This window comes from Dama dama, chromosome 18 (genome assembly GCF_033118175.1).
Source record: "Dama dama isolate Ldn47 chromosome 18, ASM3311817v1, whole genome shotgun sequence".
Taxonomy (NCBI): domain Eukaryota; kingdom Metazoa; phylum Chordata; class Mammalia; order Artiodactyla; family Cervidae; genus Dama; species Dama dama.
Window position 1 is genome coordinate 43781837 of NC_083698.1, and position 22694 is coordinate 43804530.

The 22694-nt window shown below is 43.8% G+C and overlaps 1 protein-coding gene and 1 long non-coding RNA gene across 8 annotated transcripts in view; one reads left to right on the forward strand and one right to left on the reverse strand.

The window, feature by feature from the left end:
* LHFPL3 (LHFPL tetraspan subfamily member 3) overlaps window positions 1-22694 on the forward strand; it is a 630765-nt gene that overhangs the window by 567925 nt on the left and 40146 nt on the right. Inside the window, exon 1 of one of the 4 annotated variants that reach the window (XR_009696664.1) lies at window positions 19255-19340. The exons of the other annotated variants lie outside the window; for them this stretch is intronic. The gene's annotated coding sequence lies outside the window, so the exon portion shown is untranslated. Of the gene's footprint in view, window positions 1-19254; window positions 19341-22694 lie in introns of those variants that run through there. 4 annotated transcript variants of the gene reach the window in all.
* The window catches only part of LOC133072203 (uncharacterized), a 28903-nt gene that overhangs the window by 4186 nt on the left and 2023 nt on the right, over window positions 1-22694 (reverse strand). For 2 of the 4 annotated variants that reach the window (XR_009696668.1, XR_009696667.1), the window contains exons 2-6: window positions 21429-21545; window positions 16774-16820; window positions 8266-8429; window positions 6430-6502; window positions 318-374 (exon numbers count right to left, since the gene is read on the reverse strand). This is a non-coding gene — a long non-coding RNA (uncharacterized LOC133072203). Of the gene's footprint in view, window positions 1-317; window positions 375-6039; window positions 6503-8265; window positions 8430-16773; window positions 16821-21428; window positions 21546-22694 lie in introns of those variants that run through there. The other 2 variants (XR_009696665.1, XR_009696666.1) reach the window with 2 other exon arrangements.

The following is a 22694-nucleotide window of genomic DNA, read 5'->3' on the forward strand; positions in this document are numbered from 1 at the left end:
TTGGTAAAGTAAAATTTGATATAATCACTTTGAAAAATAATTTGTCAGCATGTTATAAAATTGAGCATTTTACATATACTAAATTCATCAATTCTATTTTTAGGTATATATGCTGAGACATTCTTAACTATAAGCACCAAAAAAATGTACAAAAATGGAAAATACAAATATTTATCATCAGAGAATATATAAATAGTGGATTTATTTATGTGGATAATCAATTTATTAAATGCTATTAATACTACCATAATTATGGAAATGAATAAACCTAATTAACTAATATCAACATAAATGATCACATTATATTAGATACATACTTTTGAGTGGGAAAAACACAAGCTCAGCAGGTACACCATGGCTCCATTTTTATAAATCTGAAAAACAAAAACAAAACTAATCTCTTTATTATTTAGTGATAATTGCCTATATGGTGAAGCTATAAAGATTTACGTACAGGAATGATAAAAACAAATCTCACAATTGTGATCACTTCTGGAAAGTTAGGAGGGGTTATCATCAAGGAAAGATATACAGGCAACTTCAATAGTTCCAGATCTTAATTAAGTGGAAGGCATGCATATATATAGATGTAGTCAATGACGATGTCAGCATTTTATGAAAAACAAATTTTTAGATGAAACCACTAATTGAGTCTCGATTATGTACAAACAGTAAATATGCTTTTGTCTATTTTAAAAATATTCTTTTCTTTTAAACTGGAAGTAAATCTATATCTGTTAGAAATAATGTAGCCAAAATACTGTGAATCTGAAGAATTTTGTTGCCAATACTTTATAGCATGTATATAAACCAAAGTGATTTGAGTTTTTAAAAATGCAAAATAGTGTGAACAAAACTTGCACTATACCAAAAAAATAAAAAAAAACCTTGCACTATACCAAATTTGAACATCTAGTGAGATTTACATTCATACTAAATTTTCTGCATCATGGTTTTTTTTTACATTCATTTTTTACTTTTATTAAAGGTTCAAAACATATATACACACACACACATATTACATTTTTGTATCAAATATCATCTAATGAAATAAGATAAAACAAGTTGAATATTTAAAAAGATAGCTGACAGTTGTGAGGAAAACAGTACTAACAGGGGCATTGGGGGAAGGCTATTTCAGTAGTCAAGGTAAGAGAAGGTGGTGGCTTAGACTAGAATAGTCAGTGGAAATGGAAAAAGGTGGATAAATATGGGATGGTGTTGCAGATTGGGTTTCCTGGGAAGCTGACTCTAAGAGAGTGAGATCAGGGTGAAATAAGTGTATTATTTAGGGCTCTTGGGGTAAACACCCACGGCAGGGAAGAAAAGGGAAAGGAAGGAAGCAGGCTGGGCAGAAGGAGAAGCTGGGCTGTGATGCAGTCTCAGTGAAGCCTCAGCTGATTCCCTGGGGTGGGAGTGGGGGGAACACTGAAGCTGGGATGGCTTTCCAGAGTAACCCTGTGTTAGGAGTTCAGCCTCAAACATCTGTCTCTGTATGGCTTCTTGCCCCTAGGAAAGGGGGGTGACCTTGAGTGAGGTAGCTCTTTTCAGGTGAGGACAATTTCCAGAGAGGGCAGAGGGCTGCATTGTCAGGACACCCAGCAGCTCTGGGCATACGTCCCCTCGTCCGCTCTGCTGGGCACGTCACAGCATCCACTACAGAGGTGTGTTTCAGGAGCAGGACTAAATGTGGGGAGAGGGCTACTGGTTTTTGCTTTGAGAGCAGATGGTGGCGCCATTTACTGAGGTAGGAAGAAGAGGAGAAGGAAGAAGTTTGGAAGACAGAAATCCAAAAATTGTTTTTTGTGACAGTGAAGTTCAAGATGCTTATTAAAAATTCAGAAGGCAGTGGCAAATTAGACAGGCAGTTAGATGTGGACATGTGGACTCCTAAAGAGAAGTCCAAGTTAGAAAAAAACGTTAGTGTGCATGGTAAATAGATGGCTTTTACAGCTCTGAGACTGGATAGGATAATTTAGAAAGAATGTACAAATAGGGAAGAGGACCCTGAGCCAGTCCTGACTGCCCTGACTTTAGAAGTGAGACAGAGGACAGGAACCGGCGATGGAGAGTGAGAAGAACCCAGAACATGGGATATAAATGAGAGCCAGGAGGAGGGAAAAAGTATGTCAAGAAATAAAGGTGGTTGTGTCAAATCTATTGAAAGGTGGGGTAAGACAAAACTGAGAAGAGACCACTAGATTTGGAAAGTATGGGGGTTACTAATGACACTGACAAGAGCAGTCTTTGCGGAATAAAACATTTGTAAGTATTGGAATTGGGGGAAACGTTGAAATTGAGAAGGTGGAGACAGCTTTATAGACAACTTTTACAAGAAGGCCACTGTATCTGAGGCCATTTGAATCTGAGACTCTAGGGTCGGCTGCTTAGCTTTCCTAGTTTCTCAAGACAGGGCAGAATTTTTTTATAATATCAGTTGTCCAATAAGTTGTTATATTGTTCAGCACAGCGCAGACCAACATTATGAGAGTCAAAAGCACATCTCAGAGTCAGGTTCAGTCAATGGGTTTTGAGTTTCTGACTTCCAGCAAGAGGGTGAGCTCTCACAAAGTAAGCTAAATATCATGGCAGAGCATGCTCTAGGACAGGTGTGTGAGTGCAAGGAATTTCGGCAGGCTAGAAGGGGTTGAAAGTTGGGTAAGTTTCCGTTAAAATGACCCTACAGAGGAAGGCAAGCCTCAGATGGACTTTCTCAAGGTCAAGATTGAAAGAAGAGGAAGAAAAAATTGCTGGCAAACATTTGTGGTTACATCACCTCTCCTCTGATGTAACACTTACATTTTGTTTTCTGTATGGCCCTCTCATTGATGGTATTTAGGTAGGAGAGCCAGAGTGTCGATGGCTTTTCATTCTAGCTGCTTTGAAGTTTGGACTTTATTCTGCAGACAGTAGGAAACCACTGAAAGCTTTGCAGGGGAAAGATCTAATCAGTGAGTTTTTAACAGGATTATTTCTTCAGCAGTGAGCAGGAGTCAAGCAAGGCTAGGTTAGAAGCAGAAAGTCCACACAGGAGAGTCTTCTGGTTGTGGAAATGGAGACAAAGAGGTGCAGATAGATGTGTATGGGGCAGTAGAGAACAAAGACAATGTTCGGGCTTCCAGTCTACATTATTGAGGTGTGTGTGTGTGTGTGTGTGTGTGTGTGTGTGTGTGTGTGTGTGTGTGAATGACTACGGAGTTAGGTGGGCTGACATATCAAAAGCAATAGTAGTCCATATATGATGGCACCATATAGCTTACAAGTACTTTCACATCCATTATCTCATTTGCCCTGACAACACCCTTGTGAGGTATTATTATGCCCATTTAACAAATGCGGAATCTGAGACTCAGAGAGGTTCAATGATTTGCCCATAAGGTCGCAAAGAACGGTCTTGTCACTCTGTGCTTTGACAGTGCCTTCCAGATATATTCTGACTCTCGGTGGCCTATGGGCTGGAGTCAGCCTGTGTGTGCCTTTTGAAAGGCGTGTCCTGAGATTTCAGTTTCTTGGAGGTGTTAGCTCGATTCCATTTCTCTGATGCCGGTTCCCTGTGAACTTTCTGGAAGAGGCTATAATTTGCATATGATAGCTTGAGAGAAAAAAAAGAAAGTTTCCCATTTTGACTCTAGGCCTTCTCTAAATTAAAACATTAATCCTCTCTCCTAAGCAGGATACCAGTTAGATCATTAAAATCCATCTGATGAAAGCCAAATTTTGGTGAGCTGAGCTGAGAAAATGTGTTTACCTCACCTCCCACTGCCTGCCACTTTCTCAAATAAAAAGCTGCGAATTCCCTTCTGATGGGTGAGATCTATTTCATTATCTCATTATTTCATTATCATCATTACCATATTTCACAGACCCAGGGGTTTAGGTGTTAAACCAACCTATAGGTCAATTCTGACTTCCTGAATTACTTAAATACTGGGTTTTTCTCTGGCATTAACTGAAAGGAACTTCCCCAAGGACTAAACTGACAGCCTTGTTTTCAATTATGGACTAAAGGCTGATTCTTATCCAAACCAAGATGGTGGACTGAAAGACTGTCAGAAGTTTGCGGATGTGATGTTACCTTGCTGATGGCAGTTTCCCAAGTCAAAATACTTACTTAAAACCTTGTCTTCCTCCAAAGCAGGAATTTCAAAAATCTTAGAAGTGTCTTTCCTTATAAAAGTCTACACTTTTCAGGTCTTTTACCTTTAAAAACCTTGTGAATTCTCTTCTTGGTAATTAAAATCCATCTTGAATTAAATACACTTGCCCGATCTTGTCAAAAATGATGGTGCTTTCCTAGAGCTTCATTTACAGAGTTAGAAAGCAGTTGGATTTTTAAACATTGATTTGTACTGCCATCTAGTGATACATTTCATTGCAATTTCAACACCTTAGAGCATATTTCTGTTAGGTCCGCTGAGTTACCCTTAAACATCATAGAATTGAGGATTTATGTTGCAGATAGAAAGCAAATTAGCTCCTCTACACAGCATACGAGGCTAAAAAACTTTTTTTAACATAGATATATAAGAGGGTGCCCAAGAGAGGTTCTCTTAAACCACAGATGCTTGGATTAGCTTTTTTATTTATATCTTTGATTTTTACCATAATTATCCTATGTAAATTGTTTAGCCCTTCTAGGCAAAGAAATTCAATCCTGACTGACTAATTTAATGGTCACTCCATTTGGAAAAGTAGAATTGCATACAGTTAGACACAAAAGCTACGTTATGTTATCTGGGTTCAAATCCTGGCTCAGAACTTGCAACCTGTGTGCCCTTGGAGAGTTATGAAACACTCCCAGGCCTCAGTTTCCTAATCTGTAAAAGAGGGATAATAATCAAATCTATCTCACAGAGTCATGCAAGACATGACACTCGGGACAGACTCTGGCACAATGTAAATGCCCAGTGGGAACACAAGGGACCATTGTGTTGGGAGGTCACAGGCAGCCTAATCTGCATAGCCCCCCAGGATGCAGAGATAGAATAGCCTGTCCCAGTCCATTAGCAAGTAGATCTTTGGACACGAGGAAGATCCAAGGTCAGGTCTCTGGTCACTAGAATTACTGTATGATCTGATAATTCTAGGTAAATATCTGAAAGAATTGAAAATAGAGACTAAAACAGATATTGTACACCAGTGCTCATCATAGTATTATTCACAGCAGCCAAAAGGTGGAAACAGCCCAAATATTCATCAGCAAATGCATGGATAGACAAAATGAGATATATATTAATACATCAATGGAACGCTATTCAGCCTTAAAAACAAATGAAATTCTGATGCATGTGTGAATGACCTTGGAAACATTATGCTAAGTGGAGTAAATCAGACACAAAAAGATAAATGCTGTCTGATTGCACAATATATGTTACCTATAATAGTAAAATTTGCAGAAACAGAAAGTAGAATGATAGTTAGCAGCGGCTGGTGGAAAGAGGCAAAGGGGAATTATTATTTAATGGATACAGAGTTCCAGTTCAGGATGATAAGAAAAAAGCTCTGGATATGAAATAGTGATCTTGGGTTGCACAATAGTGTGAATACCTAATGTCACTGAATTGTGCCCTTAAAGATGGTTAAAATGGACTGAAAAACAGTATGGTGGGTTCTCAAAAAACTAAAAATAGAATTATTATATGATCCAGCAATTTCACTCCTGGGTATATATTCAAAAAACAAAACACTAATTTGGAAAAGATAAATGTACCCCAATATTCACAGCAGCATTTACAGTTGCCAAATATGGAAACAAGCTAACTGTTTATCAGTAAATGAATGAATAAAGAAAATGTATATACACACACACACACACACACACAAAAGCATACATACAATGGAATGCTGCTCAGCCAAAGAAAAGAATGAGATTTTGCCATTTGCTGCAACGTAGATGGACTTAGAGGGCATTATGCTAAGTGAAATAAGTCAGAGAATGACAAATACTGTATGATATCACTTATATGTAATCTAAAAAAATACAACAAACTAGTGAATATAGGAAAAAGGAAGCAGACTCACAGATATAGAGAACAAACTAGTGTTTACTAGTGGGAGAGGGAGTCAGGAGGGGCAGTATAGGGGTAGGGGATTAATAGGTACAAAGAATTGTATATAAAACAAGCTACAAGGATTTATTGTACAGCAAAGGGAATATAGCCAATATTTTGTAATAACTGTAAATATAGTATAACCTTTAAAAGTGTGAATTTTTATATATTATATACCTATAACATATAATATTGTACATCAACTATACTTCAATGTAAAAACTTTTAAAAAAGAAATAATAAACCATGCTGGAATATGGAATGTGCTGGGAGATACTGAGAAGGTGATTCTTGAATTGGCCTCAAGACTAAGCCAGCTTTAAATGATCTAGGGAGGAGAGAGGAGGGATGATGTTGGAGGACCCAGCTTGTGCCGAACCTGTGGGGGAATTGGAAGGACAAACTTGACAGCTTCTTGCCACAAAGACTCTGCCACCAGTGATGATTCCACTCTGTAAAATAAGAAACAAAATAATAAAACAAACAATAATAATGGCTAACCTTAGGTAAGGCTAAAGACTTTGTGTCTATTATCATAACATCATGAGGTGTGCGTGTACTAAGTCGCTTCAGTCGTGTCCAACTCTGTGCGACTGTGAGGACTGCAGCCCGCCAGGCTCCTCTGTCCATGGGATTCTCCAGGTAAGAATACCGGAGTGGGTTGCCATGTCCTCCTCCAGGGGATCTTCCCGACCCAGGGATCGAACCTGCCTCTCTTACATCTAACCTGCATTGGCAGGCGGGTTCTTTACCACTAGTGCCACTTGGGAACATCATGAGGTAGAACTGTAGTTATCAACCCATTCTACAGAGGACTAAACTGAAGCTCAGAGTAATTCAGTAACTTGCCCAGGAGCATGTTGCTAGAGAACAGCAAAGTTCCAGACCCTGGCTCTTAACTGCTGGGTTAAACTTCCTCTAGTTAATCAGTGACATGGTTTTCACTTTTGGCATTTCCCCACCGCCTAGATAACCGAACAGAAAGGTGAACTAAATTTAAATTAGCTCCAGTTAATATTAAATAATAAAGCATTGTCTCAATTAGTCTCAAAGTGATGATTCTTAACCTTTGGGAGTGAGAGTCCCCTCTGAAAATCTGACATCAATTAAAGACCCTTATCCAGAAATATGTGCATATACACACGAAGTCTGCATTGAACTTCAGGGACTTCCTGAAGCCCTGGAGGAGCCCTAAGTTACCACTTCTTGACCTCACACTTCCTAACCCCAGAAAAGCCCCTCCAAGTGCAGATGGTGTGGGTGTCACTTCAGTCCCAGCGTCCCCCCATTAGCACAGATCATCAGGGTTGCTGGCACAACTGCTCTGCCTCCGTGTGCTCAGTAACTCAGCCGTGTCCAACTCTTGGCTACCCTATTAACCAAAGGCCGCCAGGCTCCTCTGTCCAAGGGATTCTCCAGGCAAGAATACTGGAGTGGGTTGCCAACATGTAATCAAATCATAAACTCTCTTCAACCATATTTGTTCTATTGAATAAGCATTTGAGTTCTTGGCGAGCCTCATGGTCTGGGAATGCTGATGCTTTTGTTCTGCCAGTGTGAAGGGAAGCAGGCCGTGGGTGGGCCTTCTGGAAGAAGTTGTGTGACCAGATGCTATTGCTGATGCCTCACATACTGTCAGGTGCTGGGGTGGTCAGAAGTCACTTCCACCCTAGGGATCAGGAAAATAAACAAGCAGAATTAACCTAACTCCCGTCCTGGAGCAGTCCTGCCCCATGTGTATTGGAGGAGGTCAAAAGCGTAATAAATAGTTTCCTTTCCCCTCACTCTGAGTTTAGCAGCAGTGTTTTTCTCCTCTTTAATTTTTTTCTAGGCAAGGAACAAAACACAGACAATGTGGTATAATGTTAAAAGATGTGTTTAGGAGACAGATGTAGATTTAAACTCTAGCTTCACAACTTACTCGGGCAAGTTACTCAGCATCTCTGAACCTCTGATTTCTGTTTTAGAAAATGTAGACACCAGTGTTTATCTTACAGAATTGTTGTGAGGATTAGATAAGACAATACACTTAAGTTCCTGACACATAATAAGTACTTAATAAGCAGCCACTAAAACCAGACCTCATGGTATTTATATTTCTGGCTATCAAGTTTACACTGAGATTAATAGCCCCACTGGATGGGTTTGCATAAGTCCTAGCATATCAAAAGCTATTGTGATCTCAAGGAAATATAAAAGAGCCATAAATCCTAACCGTGATAGTTCAGAGGCCATAACTGGTTTCTTGGACTTCTCTTCATTCTTGGCACAGAGCTTGGTGAACAGCTGAATGATGGCCGATACATGTGGGCCACATGTTACTATGGGAGAGCCAGGATCCCCTTAAGAAATCAACAAGTGGAGCAGATGTCCTGTTTACTGTTAACAAGACAAGAAAACAAGGTTAGTGTTAAATCATAACTACCTTGAAGAACGCTTTGTGTGGGGGAGAGGCTTGGTCTTCAGAAGTTCTCTGCAACCCTCTGGTTCCCTGAAAGGAATCAGCTATAAAGCACCTTTGGGCAAGCCCTTCATCTCTGAGCTTGGATGTTAGGAAAGGCCTTGCAGAAATCAGCTGGATTTACTTATATCCCAAATCTTCAAAGCAAACAAAAAAAGAATTTGCATTTACAATGAAAGACTCACAATACCTTAAAGAGTGACCAAAGTAGAACTCAGGATCAAGGGGAAAAGGCGAAGCAGATGTGATAACCCTAAAAAGTACCACAGCTGTAAATTACACTCTGTACTTTTTGAACAAAAAGAGAGACAGAATGTTTCCTAGCTCTCATCAGAAAAAAATAAAATGCCATTCATGGCAGGAGGCACAACTCTTTCCTGGTACTAAAATCTGGTGAGAATTTCTCATATAGAACATACATAAGGAGCTGGAGTCATGCCAGGTCTGTCTTCAACAACTGTTTTACAGTAAATAAATGGTTTTAATGGCTGTTTATTGTAGTGACCTCAAGGGAGATGTCAGACAACACCAGAATAAGGGACATTCCAGTATTATTGGCTGGAACGTCTTCCAGTATAAGTGGCTTAGTGTCTTCAAAAAGTCAGTATCCTGAAAAGAAAAGGTGAGGGAGAAATGTTTAAGCTAAAAAGAGGCAAGATACTGAAGATACATAACCATTTTCAATGCATGAATCTTGCTTGGTTGGTGAAGAAAATCATTTTAAGACATTTTGGTGATAGTCTAAGAATCATGAATATGGATTGATTATATTTAGATGATATAGGGAATTATTGTTAGAACCAACGGCACAGTGATAAAGAATCTGCCTGCAATGCAGGAGCCACAGGAAACATGGGTTCAGTCCCTGGGTCCGAAAGATCCCCTGGAGGAGGGCATGGCAATCCACTCCAGTATTCTTGCCTGGAAAATCCCATGGACAGAGGAGCCTGTGGGATACAGTCCATGGGGTCTCAAAGAGTTGGACACGACTGAGTGACTTAGCACATACACACATGATAATGGTACAGTGGTGTGTGAAAGACTATCTTTTTCTTTATCATTTATTTTTAGAAGTGCATCCTACAACATTTAAAGGTAACTTAAATATTTACCTTTAGGGAAATACACACACATACATACAAAGAATGATATATGACAAAATGTTTAAGCTGTATTGAATTTAGTGAGGGATACATGTATTGGCATATATCCTACTATGTGTTTGAGTATTTTCACAAGAAAGCAAAAAAAGAAGACAACACAGGGAGAAATCTCAGAGTAGCATGTACCCTACATGTGCCAGAGAGAAAAGCCTGCCAAGTATGCTGGGTTCACGAGGCTAGGCGGAAAGAACTTGTTATGGACCAAATTATGTCTCCCCCCCAGTTTGTTATATTGAAGTATGAACCCCCAAAACCGAAGAATGTAAACATAGTGGGAGATAGGCTCTAAAGTGGGGTCATTAAGAAAGGCCCTGATCCAAGGTGACTGGAATTCTTGTAAAAAGAGAAGGTCTGGACACAGACACACACCCAAGGAAAATGGTGTGGAGATGCAGGGGTAACACAGCCATCTGCAAGACAACGAGGGAGGCCGGGAACAGATCCCCCAGAAGGAACCAGCGTGTGGGCACCTTCGTTGAGAACTTCTAGCCTCCACAACTGCAAGGAAATAACTTCCTCTTGTTTAAGTCGCCCAGTGTGTGATACCAGGTTAAGGCAGTCCTAGCAAGCTAGCAGAGAACACCTTGATTTGCCGCTAGAGCCCAGGGAGGTTTTCCCATATCCCACCAGCCTTCTTCCCTGACTGGGAAGTGTGAACTCCACAGAACCCACACGAGACAGAGCAGGACTGCAAGGCAGACAGACAGACAGACAGACACACACTCACACACTCACAGAACGTCTTAACCTTTAAGACAGAAAACCCAGAAAGGTAAAGGATCGACATGTGTCAGACTTGGACTGCCGCTGCTCAGATGTGCGGTCTCAGGGTCTGGAGTGTGCGGGAACTCCACAGAACCCACACGAGACAGAGCAGGACTGCAAGGCTCATCAGAAGGTAATACCTTCTGAACAGGCTGCTGGCACCCGCACACTCCAGACCCTGAGATCGCACATCTGAGCAGCAGCAGTCCAAGTCTGACACATGTCGATCCTTTACCTTTCTGGGTTTTCTGTCTTAAAGGTTAAGACGTTCTGTGAGTGTGTGAGTGTGTGTGTGTCTGTCTGTCTGTCAATGCATACACACATATAATGGGGAGGAGGGAATATATTCCATATGTCTTACAGAAAAACCCAAATGAAATTTTTGGACAAGCTGATAGCTTTCAAAGTCCTGTAGCTAATATCTACTTATTCTAATGAAAAATTAACAGTTAACATTCAGAACTACAATCGATATTCAGGTGGTATGCTGCCATACTTGACAGTTAAAATACTGAAGTAACTTCACACTTGTGGACACAGCATTACCCTTCTCATCACCCCAGCTTGTTTCTGGAGTCTCCCCACAATCCAGCAGGTAATGAGTTAACACCTGGCACCCAGTGGTTCTCCAGAGCGTGCTCCGGCAGCCCCACCCTCTGCTCTGATGAGAGCAGCTGTCTCTGCCCTTACCAGTTGTTACACGTTTTTCTAGTCCATCCCTGTTTAGTGCCTCCCAGTGCCGTCCTCTAAATTCTTTAAGATACCTTATTTCACAACAACTCCAAATCATATACTATTAGTCCTTCTCTTTACATATGAAGAAACTGGGACTCAGAGAAATTATATAAGTAACCCAGGGTCACAGGCAGAGTTTATAATCACTGCTCCCTATTTTCTGGCTGAACCCCCTGGAGTTGGTTTGTCAGAATTCTTTCTTCTGTCCTTAGAAAAGAAAAAGCAGAGCAGTCAAGAAGAGTCGAGAGGCTGCAGCCTGAGGCCTTGGGGAGTCTGGGTATCCTCGGGTAGCCCCTTTTCTCCAGGTCAGATTTCCCCAAACGAAACACTGATAGCTGGGTCATAGTAAAAAAAATCACAAAGCAGCAGCCATCCTACAACCCAACAGTGTCTAAGGCTGCACCGAAGTTCTGGCTCCGCTCACTGCAGGCTCTGCAGGAAGCAGAGCACCCTCGCTGCAGCCGGGGCGCTCCTCGGAGGGCAAGGTGGGGCTGAACAGGTGGGGCTGACCCACGTTAACCCTCCAGAGCCGCGACAAAAGTCTGCACAGCTGTCTGAAGAACAGCTGGGTGTTCTTTCAGCCCTAAGAGTTTTGCTGCAGGAAACCTTGCACTCAAGTTCCTGAGAGTGACCTGCCCGCTTAGCGGACACTTGCCCTCCAGTCATGCAGTACAGGGAGGCCCGCCTCCTTTCACCCTGGCCCCGGACCCCCGAATTTCCAGGTGACCGTCTAATTTTGTTTCTGCCTTTCTTGTGGCACTTAACCCCAATGAGACCTGAAGACTCTGTAACCCTAAAAACTAGTCCTGCTCACCAGCTGGCCTGGGTACAGTAGCTCTGGGAGAGCAAAGTCATGGCACTGAAACGGAAGGAAACCTATTCATGAGAGAAGCAGCTGGAAAACAGGAGAAGAGACAGAAAGGCCAATCCTCACCTCCTACAGGACCCGAGTAACTGGGGATTTCACAGTAAAAGTCACTGAACTTGCCTAAGACCCCCTTCCTCTCCTGATGAAGGCAGTGATGCTTCCCCACAGCCTCCTCAGCAGGATTCAGGAGCGCAGTCCTGCCGACAGGAGCTTTGAGATGGAAACGATGAGGAGAGGGCCTAGGGGAGACCCTGGGTAGTCAGGAAATGCTCCTCATCTAAGGCTACTCTCTAAGCACCAATGAAGTATTTCTGAGGGCATATACGAAATAATTTTAAATAACTGATAAGTAATTATATCTATTTAAAATTTCACAAGTACTATATTTTCATTGAAGAAAAAAAAAAAGAGGAAGAAAAAGAGAGAAACATCACCCATGCTACAGCTCGGACATAAGTCACCCATAATACAACTAGGTCATAAACACTTTCAACACTTAGTTTATATATGCTTTTCACACACACACACACAAATTAGCTACTACAGTATATCCTCAACAATAGATCATAAACATCTTTCCATGTCAGTATAATCACTTTTGCCACTCCCTTTTAATGACTGTAGTGTGTTTTATTATATGGATAAAAGGTAATGGTTTACACCACTCCCCTACCGCACGCAGCCCATTTGGATCGTTTCTGATGGAATTTAAATCCTTTTATGAAATGGCAGACGTTGAAACCAAAAGGGATGATATCCCAGCCTTTTATAGTCTTCAACCCCATCGTCTCCATCAGGCTGACTGCTTAGCCTTTTGTACACTGTGTTGCGTTATACTCAACCTCATGATATTTCCAGATGTTTTCCTGCGTGAGCCCCATCCAGAAACAGGTGTGGTCAGGGCCCCAACTGCATCTCTTACTGGGCTCTCCCCCGCCCCGCACCTCAGCCCTCAGAGATAACAGGTCACAGCTGAGACGAAGAAGGTGGCGTCAACTAGATCTCATTTTCAGCATCTTTATTAGCAGAGAGTGATTTGCCAGCTACACTGTTGGCAGCTGCCCATACTAGAGTTTCTGCCTGACTAGGCCAGGGGCCCTAGAACTTACTAGCAGTGGGAGAGGGCTGAGATAGGGTAGGGACGGAGAGATACTAAGTAGGGAACACAGTACACACAGACACACACGTACACACACACCACACAGGCATGTTCCAGAGCCTATACACACGGGAGATGAGACGTTTTCGTAAGGAGACAAAAGTCATTTTGTATACGTCTCAGGTCCTGCAGAAAAGCCAGGGCCTGGGGACTAAACACAAGTGTCTATTTTGCCTCAAAAGGAGGATGCCCGTGTCAGAGGTGTTCTGCGGATACTGAGCCAGCTGTGGGCGGATGTTGTCAGATATCTATTTTACGCCACTGAAACCTCATCATTTTTCATAGCCTCCCTGATATTGCTCGCACGTCTTTCCCTTCTCTCATTTCCTCGTTACAACATTAAGAACACCCTTGAGACAACAGAGTACCTTTAACCGATTAAGATATAGCTTCTGAGAAAAGAGACAAAGTGGGGTCAGGGGAGGCCACTCCTGCTTTTGGCAACTGAAGGGAGGCGGGAGGAGGGGAAGTGTCCCACTCTGGCAGGGTGTGTCTGCACGAAGCAGGACAGCCACACCCTGACTTCCCTGCTTCCTGCTCTGAACGGTACCCGCCCTCTCTGAATTGCTCAGACTTGAAAAGCTGAAGCCATCTTTGTCTTTGCTCTCTTTTCTCCCACACCTGGGCATCATGTTCTGTGGGCTCTTCCTTTCCACTTCCCCACTCCCAACCCCCCTTTTGCATTTCCAGGGCACCTGCCCTAACTCAGTCCTTTCCCCAGACTCCTGCAAGCCCTCCCTTTCCCTCCTCCACCACCTTAAGCCCTCCTAGCCCATTCTCACCGACCGGATGTATATCCCTAAGGAGTGATTTGCTTTATGTGGTGCTCCTGCTACAAAACACCCCCGTGGGCCCCCCCTGGCCTGGCAAGAAAAGCCCACCACGACCAGGCTTTGTCCTGCTCTCCCACCCAGCTGCTTCCACTCACGTCCATGCAACCCAGTCCTCCCTGGAATGCCCACCTTTCCCTGGAATTCCACCCCAGGCGTGCCCAGCTGGTCTCATCTCTGCCTTCAAAGGGTCTGCCAAGCTCGTCTCATCCAAGCGATTCTCCATGAATCTTTCACTTATCTCTCAACGCAAAAAGAAAGTATTCCCACTTCTATGGCTTTATTCTCCATACCTTTCTCTGCCCTGTATTTTATTACTTGGTTATCTCTCCTATTGGATTACATTTCCTAAAGGGCAGGGGCAGAGTTTTGTTGGCCATTGTATTGGCTGCAGCACCAGGCAATTCTGAGTGTCTGTGAACTGGTTTGGTAGTTATGGGTAATTATCCTGGTAGCTCTGTGGGATACACCACAGGCTTAAAGACACGGTCACTGGCCCTGGAGAGCTCAGAGGCTCAGACACCTCCTTGGTTCCCATGTTCCCTCTTCTCTTCCAGAAGAGCTTAGGCTGGTGTTATAAAGTGGATTGCATCCGTCCGCCAAAATTCACACATTTAATCTTAACTCTTAGTACCACAGAAAGTGACTTTGTTTGGATAGGGTGTTTACCAAGATAAACAAGCTAAATGAGGTCATTAGAGTGGATCCCAATCCAGCTTGACTGGGCTCCTTGTAAAAGGATATATGGACCCTGAGGAAGACAAGCGTAGACACACCGGAAGGACATCACCTATGAGCCAAGGAACTCCAGAGGCCACCGGGAGCTGAGACAGAGGCCTCAGACAGGTCCTTCCCTCACAGCTCAGAGGAGGAACCCAGCCTGCCCACACCCTGATTTCTGACCTCTGTCAGATTCTGTCTCCAGATTGGGAGATAGTAACTTTCTTTTAAGATAAACCACCCAGTTTGTGGTGCTTTGCCAGGGCAGCCCCAGCAAATGACCACAGCTGAGTTCCTGAGCAACAGGAGGAAGGCAAAGCCAAGCCATGGAGCTGCTCTGGGCAGGAGAGCAGTGGACCCCCCAGCATGAGTAGCCCCTGGCAGAAGCTGAGCCGGGGCTGAGGGCCAGCAGTTGGCCTGCTGGACCCAGCTCTCTAAAGAGAGTGCTCTGCTTCTGTACTTGGGCAGAGGCAGACAGCACTGGGGATGGGAGCAGGAAACCCACTGAAGGGCAGAGTATCCTTCCAGGCTCCAGGTGCTTCTAGGCAAACTCTTTTAAAATGAAAGAAATGGAAGGACAGCCTAACTCTGCAGAGGCTCGGCGCTCTGCCCGGAAACCGCTTCCTAATCACCACCTTCCACTGTGGAGTCTGGCACCTCCCTCCTCCACATCATGGGGCCGGGGATGTGGACAGGCCTCTTCTCCTGACTCAAAGGGGAATTTCCCGAACCCTCCTTACTCAAAATATGCTCTCCCACCCCAGGGAGCCCCACCAGACATGCTCATTGTTTAAAGATTGATTGGATATAATTAGGTTCGCTGAGTGGAAGGGCTTCCCATGAGCAGACAAGAAAACTAAGGAGTGTTGGGCCTCACATTCAGGCTGGCAGCTGGCAGGAAACACGACAGAACTTCTGCCCCCTGAAGTCAGCCCCATAACCTCCCGTGGTGAAGGCAGCAAGAGCAGAAGCCATGATCTCAGGAGGAAGCATGTGCCTGGGGCCCAGGGCCGTGGAACAGCTGTGACACTGTATACGGCCACAGGCCACTGGCAGAGCGCACACCAGACCCTTGCTCTGAGCACACGAAGCCTATACTGCCCAGGGCAGAGGCCACTGGCCACAAGTGGTTACTGGACACTGGAAATGGGACTAGTCCTTCAAACAGGGACACACAGTTAGAGTGAAATACATACTGGACTTGGAAGACTTAGTATGAAATAAATGAATATAAATGTTAATATTTTAAAATACTAAAGTCAAAGTGTTAGTTGCTCAGTGGTGTGTGACTCTTTGCAATCCCATGAACTGTAGCCCACCAGGCTCCTTTGTCCATGGGATTTCCCAGGCAAGAATACTAGAGTGGGCTGCCATTCTCTTCTCCAAGCGATCTTCCCGACTCAGGGATCAAACCCAGGTCTGCAGCGTTGGAGGCAGATTTTTTTTACCATCTGAGCCACCAGGGATGCCCCTTTAAAATGGATACTGTGTATATATGTGGTGTTAAATAGATTACATTACTAAAGTTAATTTCACTTATTTCTTTTTTGCCTTTTTAAATATGGTGACTAGAGAAGTGTATAAATTACACGTGGGTCTCACGTTTACAGTTCTCTTGGAAGGAACCCCTGTAAACAAAGCATCTGCCTAATCTTTAGCACAGCTCCTTGGTGGTGCTAGTCTCAGACCCCTTTTAAGGCCCTGAGGGGTTGAGAAACCTGCTCAAAGACACACAGCCAGCAAGAAGAGGGAAAAAAAAAACAAAAACCAAGGGACTACAGGAGTGGTAGCAGAATGGTGAGTATGGCTTGAACTAGGACAGTAGCAGGGAGAGAGGGAAAATGAGCAGATGGAGCGCCTTCCTTAGGTAGAAACGCTCACCACCGTGGGGCGTGTGTGAGGAGGAAAGGGTAACCCAAGGTTCTGGTCTGAGGTCTAGGAGCATTTGGGTCACAGGACCTGAGTGACACAGGGAAAGAAGCATCAATGTAACATTCAATCCCAACTTTTCCATTTACTCACTGTCTTATCTGGACGTTATGTCACCTCGTGGGACTCAATTTCCGCAGCTGGAAAACAGGAATAAAATAATAGAACCTCTCATAACAGAGTTGTCATGAAAAGGGAACAGGAAGGTGTGTATAAAAGCACTGCAAACGTGTTTGTTGGTTAATTGTTTAAAAAGAGAGAGAGGTTTCAGGGACCTAAAACATTCCTGTCATCCCCTCTCCTGTCATTTCCCAGGCTTCCTGATCAGTGACTAGGTCCCAGGCCACCTCCCCTGGGAAGCACATGCTAGAGAGCACCAGTGGAATGGCTTCTGTCTCCCAGGGAGGCTGCCTAACTAGGGTCACAGCCCCTTTCTCACCCAAGAAGCTAGGCCAGGGCCACAAAGCTGAACAAACTCTCACAGTGTCAGGTCAGCCCTGGGAAGAAATCCAAGGGGTGGGACCCATCTAGGCTCCTCTTCTTCCCCTCCACTGACCACCGCCACCCCTCCCAAAGGTCAGGATTTCTGGTGCACAGGCCCACAGATGCTCAGTGACATAACTTCGGGGGCAAACTCAGCTCCCTCTCAGAGACTGTCTTCACTGTGCCAAGACAGAACCCTCCATCCTGTCCAATGCCACTATATTCTAGGAGAATGGTACCCCCTGGAGTTGTGAGCAAGAACTCTGCAAATTAAGGTCATGCTTAGGGCTTCCCTGGTGGCTCAGAGGTTAAAGCTTCTGCCTGCAATGCGGGAGACCCGGGTTTGATCCCTGGGTCTGGAAGATCCCCTGGAGAAGGAAATGGCAACCCACTCCAGTATTCTTGCCTGGAGAATCCCATGAATGGAGGAGCCTGGTGGGCTACAGTCCATGGGGTCGCAAAGAGTCGGACACGACTGAGCGACTTCACCTCACTTTAGTCCTGCAAAGCCCAGACACAAATCTGAGAGACGGATGAGGGTGTTTTGAGAGTTCTCTCTGTCCCTTTCTGTAATCCCAGGCAGGCGCCTTCCCTGAGTCCTTCTCTTCCTTATATACCATAGTCCCAGATAGAAGGAGATCTGAACTGAATGAGGAGTCCTTCTGCCATCCTGCCCTTCCCTTGAACCTGACCTTGGTATACTCAGTTCACATTCCTATCTGTCACTTTCTATTATATTGAGCAGGGTAGATCCTACTCTAGTCTGGTTTATGGTGCTTAATAAATGTTTGTTGAATGAATGAATGAATGAGTAAGTCTGTCTCTGCTGAGATCTCTACCAATAATTGTTTGCCACAGAGATCGTTGTATTATAAGGGCAGGTTCTTTTTTTTTTCCTTAATATATATATATACTTTATTGAAGTATAGTTGACTTACAGTGTTTCAGGTGCACAACAAAGTGACTCGGTTATACATATACACGTATATTATTTTTGATATTATTTTGCATTACAGGTTATTACAAGATAATGACTATAGTTCCCTGCACGATACAGTAAACCTTTGTTGCTTGTTGCATATCTTTTTTAAATTAGAAATCTAGCATTCTATTCATACTAAGTCAAACAAGTAGAATCAAAATGTCATAAATTTTTTTAGTTAGGCAAAAATTCCTAAGTTTTCTAAAATATATATATTTATTATGTATGTATATGTATAGAAAAGCTTTTCTACTATGCTTAATAAAGGCTTCAGAAAGAACATTAAAAAAAAGAGAGAGATGGAGAAGTTGGAAAACATAAATGAAATGAAATGGGAGCACTGAATATGAAATAGAAAAAAGTGAAACAAACTAGATAAAAGTAAAAGATCATTATATAGTCCAGTTATTTTTAAACATAACAACAGCAGTTTCTTTCAAACCAAAACAACTTCACGAGCCAAAGGACTGACCACTCTACTATGGTGTACCCGTTGTGACCTTGGGGAAAAGGAACTTTTTCAATCCTTCTCAGATGATACAAGTAGGCAACAACCTGCTGCTAACACTTGCCCCAGCCTCCCTGTGAACGGTTTCAGGTGGACTGGACAAAGCCCTGGGAGAGAACTTTCCAGCTGTATTCCCTGGCAGAATTCTCTGTAACAAGGCTGACTTTTCTCATATCTTCACCCAACTTCAGTATCCAGGCCTGGGATATCAGGGCCACACTTTCCACACCTTCTGAAGGATCCTCACCTCCTGATTAGTCTTCACAGAGCTTTTCCACATCTCCTATTTTTGACCCTTTGTGAATCATTTCTCATCAGGACTGAAGTCTAGGGTGAGATGATTAAGGTACTCCCCACAAGGTATAAAATTTAAGGGGGCACCAAAAACCTCAGTAATTTTAAGATTAATAATATTCATATTAATCATTTTAGAAAATCAGAACTAATGAAAAATAGTCCATGATGAACAAAATATCAGAAAACATTTTAATTATATTAAATATTATTTATCTTGTTCATTGAGTTTCTTGGCACTCCCTTAAATTGTGTACTGAGGTGAGTACCTCACTCAGTCAGGCTAGTTTCAGTCCCAGAAGAGTGGAGTGCACTAACCTCAGCTCTCCGTCTCTAACTGCTGTTGGCTTCAGCATAGACTTTAACTAGTGAGAACCAGCTTGAAGGAGATTGGTAAGTTGGTGATTGGTCTAGAGCCCAATACGTCTGTCAGAAAGCCAGGGAAACAGATAGGCAGGGGGCCAAGTCTATTGTTCCAAAGTTTCCACAGGCCTTGAATGGCCCTTGGGCTCTGCAGTCTGGTGATCAGAGGTGTAAAGATTTCTGAACAATTCCAGGCCTTTGATATGGTTGCCAACACCCATATTTTTCATCCTGGGAACAATGCCACCGAGGGTCACAGCCTCCCTCCCCCACCTAAGTGAGGAGGTGTCTGCTGGTGGTGGGTGGGGACGGTCCTACGAGGGCAAAGTTCGGAAGGACAGAGGAGTCTTTCTTACCCTGACTGCCTGTTCTTTTTCCTCTGGCACACACTGATGTCCCCACCCTTTTGCACTTTCAAAACCTGTGCTTGTCTTATTCCTGTGTTCCCCTTGGTCAAACCAAACACATCTCTGCTCCTCCCTATGGAGGAGTAGTCCCAATACTTCCCAGCATGTAAACATTTCCTTTCGCTGGTTTAGAACTTGGCTCTGGCTCTATTCTTGCCCCAACCCCACTGCAATTTCTTTTTTCAAAAAATGCAAGAGTGAGTTATCTTGTTATGGAAGCAGGGAGACACAACCTCAGGTTCCTCTAATTAAGCCTTTAGAACTCCTCTGAAGAACTGGAGTATCAAATTCATCAACAAAGTCCTTTCTGGGGAGGCACCATCCGGGGATGCCCCTCCGCGCCCCCCACCCGCCGCCAAAAGGAGGTCTCTGTGCTAATTTGACTGCTGTTTTGGAGGAATGCAGGTGAAGGAGAGGTAGTTTCCACTAGGCAAAATGTTTTTTCCACTTCCTGTTCTTTGCTATTTTGCTGTCTTCCGGTGTTAAACCACCAGAGTTTCGGAATCAGATGAAACACAGTGTAGGCCTGCCATATGGCCTCCATCCCCCCAGAACCTGGTGACTCAACGAGATTTCACGGTGCCATTGAAAGGACAGGCTTTTGCAACGGCAGAACTCACTGCCCCAAACCAGGCTTTAAGCCTGGATCTCTTGAGGTTTTTCTTCCTAATGCTGACCTGATGTATATGTGCATGTTTTTCAGTCCCCACAACTTCGTAGGAATGACTAGGGAGTCTCTCTCGCCATCATCTGGCCCTTGTGAGGAAGCAAGGAAATGCAGCCGGGTGGGGGAAGCCCCTTCAACGACAGCCCGACGACAGCAGATCCGGCTCTCAGGACCGGAAGTGTGGGCGTGTGTTATGTTGCCGCGCAACCAAAGGCAACCAAGCAGCAAACCTCAGAAGGCAGAGCCCGTTACGGAGGGGGAATCTCAAGCACCTAGTGTACCCCAGAGACTGGGCCCAGCTCGATCAAAGGAAAAGTCAGCATCCAAGAGTCCACAATGACGCAAAGGAAGCCAGGGGAAACAGTCAGTGGCGAGTCACCATTGATTCACAGTCTGAACCGTAGAGCAGGACCAAGCTGCAACCGGCAGCCTCTCGTAACCCTCGCTTTACTGATAAAGGAACGGGAAGCAGGAAAGTTAACCAATCCGAGTCCCACTGCCAGCGTCAGAGCCAGAACCACCGCTCTATGGCCTTCTGTTGTATAGCTTTAACAGTTTGCAGACTTTCTCACGTGCTTTAGTTTCTTCTGATCCTGAACTGAGAGCAAATATTTATCCTTCAAGGGAGAGGCCAAATGAGGACTGCTTCGTTTCCTCATTTGAGAGGATAAGAGTACTTTTCTAATGGAAGTCTTACTAGAATTAAATGGGTTGATAATGTTGGGGTTTCAAGAGGATATAATGAAGGACAGCCCTCATCCATTACAAAGCTCTGAGTAATTAAGGAATGGACGTGAACAAGTCAAATAAATGGAATCAAAATATCAACTTTACTCTCATAGGTTTTATATTGAAGTCAGTGGTTTATATGTGTGGGTAAGTGAACCCCAGAATTAGGCAAGGTACCACTTGGCTGGGGCAGGCCGCCCAGTTGTGAACTGTCCCTGAAAACCAGGCATTAGGGGAGAAGAGAACCAACAGGCGTTCTGGAGGAGACCTGCTGCAGAGAGAAAGAAGAGAGAGGCTTCCTACCCACATACTCACCACAGAGAAACTGCTTCTCTTCCCCTTTCGTGGCCTCCTGTCCCTCCCCGCTCCTCGGGAGGAGTGAGTCAAGGAAAAAGGAGAGGTCAGAAATTTTACGCCAGAAGTGCTTCTGCCCTGTGGAAGGAAATATCAGGGGTGAGGAAGAATTTTTTTTCCACCCTAGAAGCCCCATAAATATGCATAAACACTTAGTACTTGGTACAATAGTAAGAGCTCAATAAAACTTAGCTGTTACTATTGTTTTTCTAGTTATAGCCAATTAGTAATAGTAGAGACTGCCTTACCTGCTCCAGTCTGATTTCTCTAATTGTGTCTGCCCTTATTAGATGTGTGACCTTGGCATGTTATTTAACATCTCTAAACTTCAGTGCGCTCCTCATAACAGTGCTGTTGTTTAATCTCGGACGTCCGACTCTTTAGAAACCCTATGGACTGTAGCCTGCCAGGCTCCTCTGTCCATGGGATTTCCCAGGCAGGAATACTGGAGTGGGTATCCTTTTCCTCTCCAGGGGATCTTCCTAACCCAGGGATTTAACCCACATCTCCTGCATTGGCAGGTGAATTCTTTACCACTGAGCCACCTGGGAAACCCAATAATAATAGTACCTACCTTATGATTGGAGGTAACTACATGATTTAAGTGGAAAAGACTTAGCACGATGCCTGGAGCATATTTAATATTCAATGAATGATGATTGTTGCTCTTATAAAAAGAATTTGGGAGTCCAGAGCAAAATAAATGTGAAATTAAGACTGAGACATGATTGATTTAGAAGAGGCATGTAAAGGAAAGCCTTACTGCTATCCATTAAAATTAGAGCATTTGCTCCCATTGGATCTACAGTCTGGCCACCTGAGAGCGAAGCCTTGAAAGTACTGCCAAACCTTTTGGGCCTTTTCCCATCACTTTCTGGGCTTCCCTTGTGGCTCAAATGGTAAAGAATCTGCCTGTAATGTGGGAAACCTGGGTTGGAAAGATCCCCTGGAGAAGGGAATGGCAACCCACTCCAGTATTCTTGCTTGGAGAATCCCATGGATGGAGGAGCTTGGTGGGCTACAGTCCATGGGGTTGCAAAGCTCAGACATGACTGAAATGACTGAGCATGCCATCACTTTCATACAAAGAGCAGAAAGTCTCAGTCTGGTGTTAACCTTGGGAAGATGACGATATTCTTGAAGCTGTGAGCTCCTTGGGAAGGATAACTAAGTGCTGTTTTTTGTGTGGACCAAAATGGCTTGAGCCAGTCACAGAACCTAAGGACC